This window comes from Salvelinus sp. IW2-2015, unplaced genomic scaffold, assembly GCF_002910315.2.
Source record: "Salvelinus sp. IW2-2015 unplaced genomic scaffold, ASM291031v2 Un_scaffold2978, whole genome shotgun sequence".
Classification (NCBI taxonomy): domain Eukaryota; kingdom Metazoa; phylum Chordata; class Actinopteri; order Salmoniformes; family Salmonidae; genus Salvelinus; species Salvelinus sp. IW2-2015.
In genome coordinates, this window is record NW_019944273.1 from 41,822 (window position 1) to 52,656 (window position 10,835).

Here is a 10,835-nt window from a genome sequence, read left to right on the forward strand (position 1 = left end):
TTGTAATACTCTCTCAGTTTGAAGTAAATACTGGCTCTGCAGTTTAAGAGAAATAGAGCTAATCCATACGCGTTGAGAGATGAATAGATCTTTCAGTACATGTTTTAGTAAATCTCTCATCTAGTTTTAGAATTCTTCTCCAGCTTATTAAGTATACCTCTCCTTCTAGGAGCTTAGTGAATACTCCATCATCGGTTTATCAATTATCATCAACTCTAGTGTATAGTACAGTTCTTAAAAATAAACCTTCTTCCCCCTTAGGTTCAAATTATATTTATATTCATTTTAGTAATATTCTCTCCAAATCTTTCAGTTCTTATGATAATATTTTCTTGCTTCCGAGGCTAGTAAATAATGTGCATATTTAGATATGCCTCTGCAGCTCTTAAGAATCACGTAGGACTTCTTATCTCAGTTATTCATTGTTGAAGTTAATTCTCTTCGCTCCAGCATTTCGTAAGCATATTTATTCCTTCTCAAGTTGAGATAATATCGTTTCCCGTGTCGTCAGCGTAATTACTCTTGACCCTCAACGCTAATATAGAACCAGAACTCAATTCATAAACTTTACATAAACAATTCATACTCTGCTTAGGTTTTAGTAATACTCTATCTAGGGTTCTAAAGATTGAAATAAGTTCATCATCATAGTTGAGGTATTTAACATGCTCTACATGGTTAGTAAATACTCTCTCAGTTTTAGTAAACTCTCAGGTCTTCTAGGTGTTAGTATTATACTCTCAGTTTAGTAATACTCTCTCAGTTTAGTAATATTACTCAATCAGAATCTCGTTAATATTCTGCTCACAGCATCTCTCAAGTTTAGTAATACTCTCTCGGTTTGTAATACTCTCTCAGTTTAGAGAATACTAAGCTACCAGTCCAGTTGTTAGAAGTATTATTCTCTGCTCGAGTTAGACGTAAATATTCTCTCAGGCTTGTCAGTAACTCTGCTTCTTCAATTTAGTAATACTCTCTCAGTTTAGTAATACTCTCTCAGTATTGTTAATACTCTCTCAGGTTAGTAATACTCTCTCGGTTTTAGTAAATACTCCCTCAGTTTAGTAATACTCTCTCAGTTTAGTAATATTCTCTCAGCTCTCTCAGTTTAGTAATACTCTCTCGGGTTTGTAAATATCTCTCAAGTTTTTAGTAATACTCTCTCAGTTTTGTTAATACTCTCTTCAGTTTAGTAATAGCTCTTCAGGTTAGTAATACTCTCTTCGGTTTAGTAATACTCCCTCAGTTAGTAATACCTCTCAGTTTAGTAATTATTCTCTCAAATCTCTCAGTTTAGTAATATTCCTCTCAGGCTAGTAATATTTCTCAGTTTAGTAATACTCTCGTCAGTTTAGTAATTCTCTCTCCGTTTTAGCAAATATTCTCTCAGTGAGGTAATACTCTCTCGTCTAGTAAATACTCTCTCAGCTCTCTCAGTTTAGTAGCTACTCCATAAATACAGTAACCTCTAGATGACATATGCAGAAGTTTTAAGATACTCTCTCTGTTAGTATGACGCTACTCTCAGTTATAGTATATAACACTTCTTCTATACTCTCTCTAGCTAAGAATCTTTCATCTCAGTGTTAGAATAATTTAACTTCTCAGTATGTAAATCTATATAAATCTCTGTTTTAGTAGTATTCCTTCTCTCAGCTCTCCTCTTAAGTTTTTTAGTTAGATACTTCGGTCTCGCGCGTTTTGTAAATAATCTCTCAGTTTAGGAATACTCTCTCAGTTTAGATAATACTCTCTCAGTTGAAGTAATATTCTTCTCAGTTTAGTAACTCTCCCATCTCTACCGCATATTAGTTATAGTATACTCACTTCAGTTTAGTAATACTCATCGTCAGTTTAGGAGTCATACTCTCATCAGTTTAGTATCGCTCTAGCGCAATTTAGATATTATATCCTCTCATGCTCTCTCAGTCTTAGTAGAATTACTTCGCTTTCTCGGGTTGTTAAGTGACTTCTTTCTCTAGCTTGTAGTAGAATCTTACTGTCTCTAGGTTGTGCAATCATCTCTACAGCGTGAGTAATATGCTATTGCTCTCTCACGATTTGTGTAATGATTTTTCTCGATCGCACGCTCAGTTTACCGCTAATACTAGCTCTCTATGTTCTTTACGTAATACTGATCTGAGCTCTCTTAGTAATAATACCGCATCATCCGGTTAGATAACTTAATTCTCTCAGCAATATAGAGTCACGAACTCACATTATACAGCTTGTAGTAATACTCTCACAGCTTTTGAAATTTAATCTCAGTTGTAATAAATACTCCTCGTGATGCAGATTAGTAAATTACTCGGCTTTCGGTTTATAAGTAATACTATGCTCGAGTTAGATACACTATATCTCCTCAGTTATTAGTAGATTCTGCTTTTTCACGATTATATGATGTTAAATAACTAAACTCGATTCACGAGTGTTAGTAATACTCTCTCGGATATTAGGCTTTACGATAATACTCCCGTATACCGAACGCTTATCATAAGCAAATATGGAGGTGCTAGTAGAGAAAGGAAATTCTGGACACGTCATTCCAAGAGCTCTTGTTCGACCTCAGATCAAACTAGACACCTCCATTCCACCTATTCCACTGCCTGTTGACAATCTAGTGGAAGGCGTATGAAAGTGCATGCATATCGATAAATATTAGGCAATTGAATAGGCAGGCCCTGAAACAGAGCCTCGTTTTTCAGATTTTTCACTTCCTGTCTGGAAGTTTGCTGCAAAAATGAGTTCTGTTTACTCACAGATATAATTCAAACAGTTTTAGAAACCTTGAGAGTGTTTTTCTATCCAATAGTAATAATACTATGGCATATTGTACGATCTAGAATAGAGTAGAGCGGTTACAGTTTTAATTTGGGTACGTATTTTCCAAAGTGAAAACAGCGCCACCTTCTCATATTGACAATAAGTTTTTAAGAAGGAAGAAATTACACAAATTAACAAGGCACACCTGTTAATTGAAACACATTCCAGGTGATTACCTGGTTGAAGCTGTTTGAGAGAATGCCAAGAGTGTGCAAAGTTGTTCATCAAGAAAATAGAAAAGAGTGGCTATTTGAAGAATCTCAAATATAACATATATTTTGATTTGTTTAACACTTTTGGTTAATACATGTTCCATATGTGTTATTTCATAGTTTTGATGTCTTCACTATTATTCTATATAATAAAGAAAAGCCCTTGAATGAGTAGGTGCCCAAACTTTTGACTGGTACTTTATATTTTAAATATACATTTTACATACATTGTACTTTTCTATACAGCGATCACATAACAATAATACGTTACTGAACATAAGATCTTTATCCAACCCTCAGTCTGTCTTTCGGTCTGTCTGTCTGTCTGTCTCTGTCTGTCTGTCTGTCTGTCTGTCTGTCTGTCTGTCTGTCTGTCTGTCTGTCTGTCTGTCTGTCGCCTGTCTGTCTGTCTGTCTGTCTGTCTGTCCTGTCTGTCTGTCTGTCTGTCTGTCTGTCTGTCTGTTCTGTCTGTCTGTCTGTCTGTCTGTCTGTCTGTCTGTCTGTCTGTCTGTCTGTCTGTCTGTCTGTCTGTCTGTCTGTCTGTCTGTTCTGTCTGTCTGTTGCTGTCTGTCTGTCTGTCTGTCTGTCTGTCTGTCTGTCTGTCTGTCTGTCTGTCTGTCTGTCTGTCTGTCTGTCTGTCTGTCTGTCTGTCTGTCTGTCTGTCTGTCTGTCTGTCTGTCTGTCTGTCTGTCTGTCTGTCTGTCTGTCTGTCTGTCCTGTCTGTCTGTCTGTCTGTCTGTCTGTCTTGTCTGTCTGTCTGTCTGTCTGTCTGTCTGTCTGTCTGTCTGTCTGTCTGTCTGTCTGTCGTCTGTCTGTCTGTCTGTCTGTCTGTCGTTCTGTCTGTCTGTCTGTCTGTCTGTCTGTCTGTCTGTCTGTGTCCTCAAGCCACTCTCAGACCATCCCACCTGTTTGGTTTCCATGTGCATATATATATTTTTAAATTGTGCTGTGATGTTTGACATTTTGGCCAAAGATCAAAACCTAACGAGTATTATTATATTTATTTTCTATCAGTTTCTTTCATCCTCAGTCATTTGTGTCAGTGCTGGGCATGATGATGCCTTTCCTATAAGAGCATTTTCTTTTGTGAATCAACTTTGTATTTGTTCAATACATGTTTTCCAAAAGTTTAACTAAGCACTGGTAACGGGCCTGATTGGTCGGCTGTTTGAACTATTAAAGGATGCTCTGCTATTCTTGGGTGCTGGATGACCTTTGACTCCTCATGTCTGAAAACACCTCTCTAGGCTTAATTGAGATGTGCAGAACAAGTACCAATGTCAGTAATTTACCAAAAGCCTTTCGACCATCTTGAATGGCCTTTTCTATTCAAACTTTGGAAGCGTTCAACCTTTACAACCTCAATAATAATTGTAATAAATATTTAATTACATTTCCTGAAGTAAAAATATACAATATAATACATTATCTGATGAAATTGCTTTAGAAAGGGGCACAAGACAGGAATGTCCCTCGTGCCCTGCTGTTTGCACTGGCATTGAACCGTTGCAGAAGAATTCGACAATACCCAAACGTAACAGGTATCAGTATTGGTAAACATTTAATAAATAAACTTATTTGCAGATGATCTCCTTTATATACCTGACAATACTGAAACTCGATATCCCCTTGCTATAAATATTTTCAGAATACGCTAAAATTTACAATTTATAAAATGAATGTGGAATGTGGAAAATTAATGTGGAAAAAACAGAAATAATGGCAATAGGAAKAAWTTTAAGAATAACTCACCATCTACAGCAATGATTTTAAGTGGACGACAAAAAATATCAAATACTTAGAATGCTTAAGGATCAATTTTCGCCTAAAATGACATATCCAAATCTAACTGCCTGTAGCTCAGGACCTGAAGCAAGGATAGGAATATTATTGATACCATTTGGAAACACTTTGACGTTTGTGMAAATGTGAAATTAATGTAGGAGAATATAACACATTAGATCTGGTAAAAGATAATATAAAAACTGTTTTCTATTTGTTTTTTGGTTCCATCTTTGAAATGCAAGAGAAAGAACCATACTTTGAGATGTGATTTTAGGTGTAATTTAGAGGTTGTCCACAAGARGGCAGCAGTGTGTGTGCAAAGTTTAAGACTGATCCAGTGAAGAATTACATCACTACACAATATTTTGTATCAATTTTGCACAAATGTGCTGAATTGGTCAATTTATAGATTCTCATCTACATAACTATAGAGAACATACAAACATGCTATGGTAATACATGTTTTTTTTAGTTTACACACTCCCAGGAATGTCATACATGATGGATCATTAGCTTCCCTACAGAAAATACACTAACCTTCACACATCTAGATGGGTGGGGTGGGTGTGGAGCCAGAGACAGCAGGGGTTCATACTGTAAAACCCAGTTCCTACATTTTAATGTTAAAATMGATTTTTATCAAACAAAACTATGCTGCCTTTTATCTCTGGGACCCTCAGGATGACAAATCAGAGAAAGTTTACTGAATGTACCAAACCAGTTGCCGTGACATGTGTTTTGTTATTTTTGCATTATCCCCAAACAATAGCATGTTATTTTTTTTTGCTGTGAAAGCTACTGTAAGGTGGACACTGCAGTTAGATTCACAAGAATTTAAGCTTTCTACCCATATAAGATATGTCTATGTCCCGGAAAGATAGCTGTTGTTTACAATYTCATTCTAGTCTCAATATCGCATATTGAGCAACAACTGTCCTGGTTTAGGGACACCGATCKCGTAGAGGTTAATAAGTGACAACAKATATATAAAGATAACTTTATTCCATTTACTCAACAATATGAAAGCAGTTCTAATTAAATGGAACATTCTTCCCATAAATCTTAAAGGTAGAATAAACCTCTTCAGAATGGCATGGCTCCCAAAGTTTTTATATTTATTCTTGATTATACCGAAGACATTCTTTAAACATGTATACTCGGTCAAAACATACTTTGTATATGGGCAAATCAAACTCATAGAATAAATAGGAAAGTTTTACGTCTTCCTGAGTCTGTGGGTGGTTTTAATCTTCCAGATTTGGAATTGTTTTACAAATCAATTAATAATGAAAAATGTAAATGTCTTGAGTCAATAAGTATTCCACCCCTTTGTTATGGCAAGCCTAAATAAATTCAGGGGYAAAAAWTTGCATAATAAGTTGCATGGACTCACTCTGTGTGCAATAATAGTGTTTAACATGAATTTTGAATGACTACCTCATCTCTGTACCCCACACATARAATTATCTGTCAAGCAGTGAATTTCAAACACAGATTCAACCACAAAGATCAGGGAGGTTTCCCAATGCCGTGCAATGCCTTGCAAAGAAGGTCACCTATTGGTAGATGGCAAAAAAAAACAATGAATATCCCTTTGAGCATGGTGAAGTTATTAATAACACTTTGGATGGTGTATCAATTCACCAGTCACTACAAAGATACAGACATCCTTCTCTAACTCGGTTGCCGGAGAGGAAGGAAACTGCTCAGGGATTTCACCATGTGGCCAATGGTGACAGTTACAGAGTTTAATGGCTGTGATAAGAGAAAACTGAGGATGGATCAACAACATTGTAGTTACTCCACATACTAAGCTAATTGACAGAGTGAAAGGAAGGAAGCCGGTAAGAGATTAAAATATTCCAAAACATGCATCCTGCACTAATAGTAATACTGCAAAAACTGTGGCAAAGCACTTCACTTTTGTCGTGCATACAAAGTGTTACGTTTAGGGAAATTCCAATACAACACATTACTGAGTACCACTCTCCATATTTTCAAGCATATTGGTGGCTGCATCATGTTATGGGTATGCTTGTACTGTTAAGGACTGGGAGTTTTTCACAGGAGTCAAAAACCTGAGATGAACCAGCAAGGCCAAATCTACACTAGATTTGCTTACCCACCTTGCAGCAAAATATTTTATTGCCCCCCCCCCCCTTGACGGTGGAGAAAAATTACAATTACAATTCAAAAAACATTAATTGGGGCGAAGAGAAAATGTTGCAGTTTTAAAGGCCCAGTGCGGTCAAAAATGTGATTTCCTTTGGTTTATATACGTGCATTTCAGACAGTATTTAGACCCCTTTTCCAATATTTTGTTACGTTACAGCCTTATTCTAAAATGGATAAATACATCTACACACAATCTACACACATTCCCCATAATGACAAAAAAAAAAATGTAATTTTTTGCAAATGTATCAAAAATAAAAAACATGAATACCTTATTACATACGTATTCAGACCATTGCTATGACTTATACCATGCTAATATGATATCTGAGTGAGAGGTCGGGCCCCTGCAATTAGTATTTGGTCCATGATTACTACTAACTGACTCCTAACAACCTCTGTACTCTAACTATTGTGACTCTCTTACCACTGTGACTCTCTCCAACCTACTGTGGACTTTCCAACCTATTGTGACTCTCTCCAACCTACTGTGATCTCTCTAACCCTGTGTTCCTTCTCCTCCAGCACCCCCTAAAACTACTGTGACTCTCTTGAACCTAACTAGTGAACTCTCTAACTACACTGTGATCTCTAACCCCTATTGTGTACTCTCTCTAACCTATTGTGACCTCTCTCTAACCTACTGTGACTCTCTCTAAGCCTATTGTGACTCCTCTCTAACCTACTGTGACTCCCCTCTAACCCTGTCTCCTCTCCTCAGACCCCTAACAACCTACTGTGACTCTCTCTAACCCTACTGTGAAACCCTTATCCTAACCTAACTGTGACTCCCTCTAACCCCTGTCTCCTCTCCTCCAATCCCTAACAACCTGCTGTGACTCTCTAACTACTGTGACTCCTCTAACCCCTGTCTCCTCTCCTCCAGATCCCCCTAACAACCTCTGTGACTCTCTAACCTACTGTGACTCTCCCTCTAACCCCTCCTCCTCTCCCCAGACCCCCTAACAACCTACTGTGACTCCTCTAACCCTGTCTCTCTCCTCCAGACCCCTAACAAACCTGACTTGTGATCTCCTAACCTACTGTGGACTCCCTCTACCCCTGTATCCTCTCCTCCAGACCCCTAACAACCTATGTGACTCTCTACCTACTGTGACTCTCTACTACTGTGACTCCTCTAACCCTGTTCTCTCTCCTCAGACCCCCTAACAACCTATTGTCGACTCTCTAACCTATCTGTGACTCCTCTAAACCTAACTGTGACCTCTAACCCTACTGGACTCCTCCTAACCTACTGTGACTCCCGCTAAACCACTGTCCTCCGACTCTCCCCGACCCTAACAACCTACTGTGACTCTAAACCTACTGTGACTCTCTCTAACCCCTGTATCCTCTCCTCCAGACCCCTAACAACCTATTGTGACTCTCTAACCTACTGGTGACCTCTCTAACCTACTGTGACTCCTCTAACCCCTCGTCTCCTTCTCCAGACCCCCTAACAACGCTACTGTGACCTCCTCTAACCTACTCGTGACTCTCTAACCTACTGTGACTCTCCCTAACCTACTTGACTCCCTACTTGTATCTCCTACTACTGCTGGACTCTCCCTAACCTACTGTGACTCTGCCTACTAACCTCTGTGACTCTCTCTAACCCTCCAGACCCCCTAGCACAGCCTTCAGATGGAGGAGGAACAGTGCTTCTACAATGAGTCCATTGCCTTCTTCTACACCCGCAGTGGAAAGTACTGGCTACAGAGTGGAATACCGTCAGTAAGCTGGTGATGGGGCTGGGTATCACAGTATGTATCTTCATATGCTGGCTAACTTGCCTGGTCATGGTGGCTATATAACGTCAACCGCCGCTTCCACTCCTATTTACTACCTGATGGCCAACCCTGGCCGCCGCGGACTTCTTTTGCCGGCCTGGCGTACTTCTAGCTGATGTTCAACACGGGCCCCGAACACGGCGCCTCACGGTCTCTACGTGGTTGCTCCGACAGGTCTCATGCGAGCACGTCCCTCACGGCGTCCGTGTGTAACCTCCTCGCCAATCGCGCATCGAGCGCCACATCACCGTTTTTCCGCATGCAGCTGCACACGCGCATGTCCAACGGCTGGTGGTGGTGTGATTGTAGTCAATTGGACCTTGTCTATCGTCATGGGAGCCATCCCGTCGGTGGGGTGGAACTGTATCTGTGACATCAGCACTGTTCTAGCATGGCGCCGTGTACTGTAACTCCTACCTGGTGTTCTGGGCCCGTATTCAACTGTCACCTTCCTGGTCATGGTGGTGCTGTACGCTCACATCTTTATGTACGGAGACAGAGGACCATGAGGATGAGCAGACACAGCTCTGGACCACGCAGGAACAGAGACACCATGATGCCTGCTGAAGACTGTCGTCATGTATTGGTAAGACCTCGACTACCTTCACAACAGACACTATATGTTAGATCTACTGTACTGGGTAGGTTAGAGTTAGGACCACGAAGGAACAGACACTAAATGTTAGATACTAGTACTGAGGTAGGTTAGAGTATAGAGTTAGGACCACGTAGGAACACACTATATGTTAGATCTGGTACTGGGTAGGTTAGAGTTAGGACCACGTAGGAACAGACACTAATGTTAGATACTAGGTAGTTGGGTAGGTTTGATAGAGTTAGGACCACGTAGGAACAGACACTATATGTAGATTACTGGTACTGGGTAGGTAAGAAGTAGACCCACGTAGGAACAGAGACTATGATGAGCCTGCTGAAGACTGTCATGATTGTACTGGGTAGACTTACCCGCTTGACATCCGCATATAACATAGCAGTATCCCTGTACAGACTGAGTCGTGAACCTGGAGTAAGGATAGGGATGTTCTCATGACCGTATTACCGCAACACTGGAAGCCTCAGTCACGACCGCAGTAAAATACACGTTGACTGTTGAGCCAGGATCCGATATTGTCCCTCCATCAGATCCTAATGGGCCTGGTCACTCAGGTCTTCTATTGTCCTCCATCAGGCTAATGGCTGGTACTCAGGGCTCTATTGTCCATCCATCAGGTCCTAATGCATGGTACTCAGGGCTCTATTGTCCCTCCATCAGGTCCTAATGGCTGGTACTCAGGTCTATTGTCCCTCCATCAGGTCCTAATGGCCTGTACTCAGGGCTCTACTTGTCCCTCCATCAGGTTCCTAACGGCCTGGTACTCAGGGCTCTATGTCCCCCATCGCCCAATGGCCTGAATAGGGTCAGCCCTCCACATCACGCCGCCTCGGTCATTCTCCCTCACGTCTAGTGCCTCCTAGTTGCCTAGTCCCATCCATCAGTCCTCTGGCTACTCAGTCTATGTATAAGTCCTACACGGCTGGTACTCCAGGGCTCTATTGTTCCCTCCAATCAAGTCCTAATGGCCTGGTATCCAGGGCTCTATTTTCGCTCCATCAGGTCCTAATGCCTGGTATCAGGGCTTAGTGTCCTCATCCATGTCCCTAATGGTCCTGGTACTCGAGGGCTCTATTGTCTGCCCATCAGGTCCATAATGGACTGGTACTCCAGGGCTCTATTGTTACCCTCCATCAGGTCCTAATGGCCTGGACTCAGGGCTATGTCTCTAGGTCTTCGCTACCGGCCTACATCAGGTCCTAATGGCCTGGTACTCAGGAGGTTTGTTGCCTCTAAACCTAATCTGAAAGCATATGAAATCGAACCACTTTATAATCAAAACAGTATTGTGGCTTTTAAACTCTGTAAATTGATCAATTTGAAGGAAGAAGTGCAACAGCTGGTTGATTTGTTAAACGATGGTCTTTGTGAATGTTGTTTCAAAGCCCCCCAAATGAATTAAAATAATGATTGTGCTCTTTATACAATAAAGGCTCT

General features: G+C 40.5%; 1 pseudogene; it reads left to right on the forward strand.

Annotated features, from left to right (window-relative positions):
- Positions 1-8,624: 8,624 nt before the first annotated feature.
- LOC112075093 (lysophosphatidic acid receptor 1-like) lies at positions 8,625-10,251 on the forward strand (annotated as a pseudogene).
- Positions 10,252-10,835: the final 584 nt, after the last annotated feature.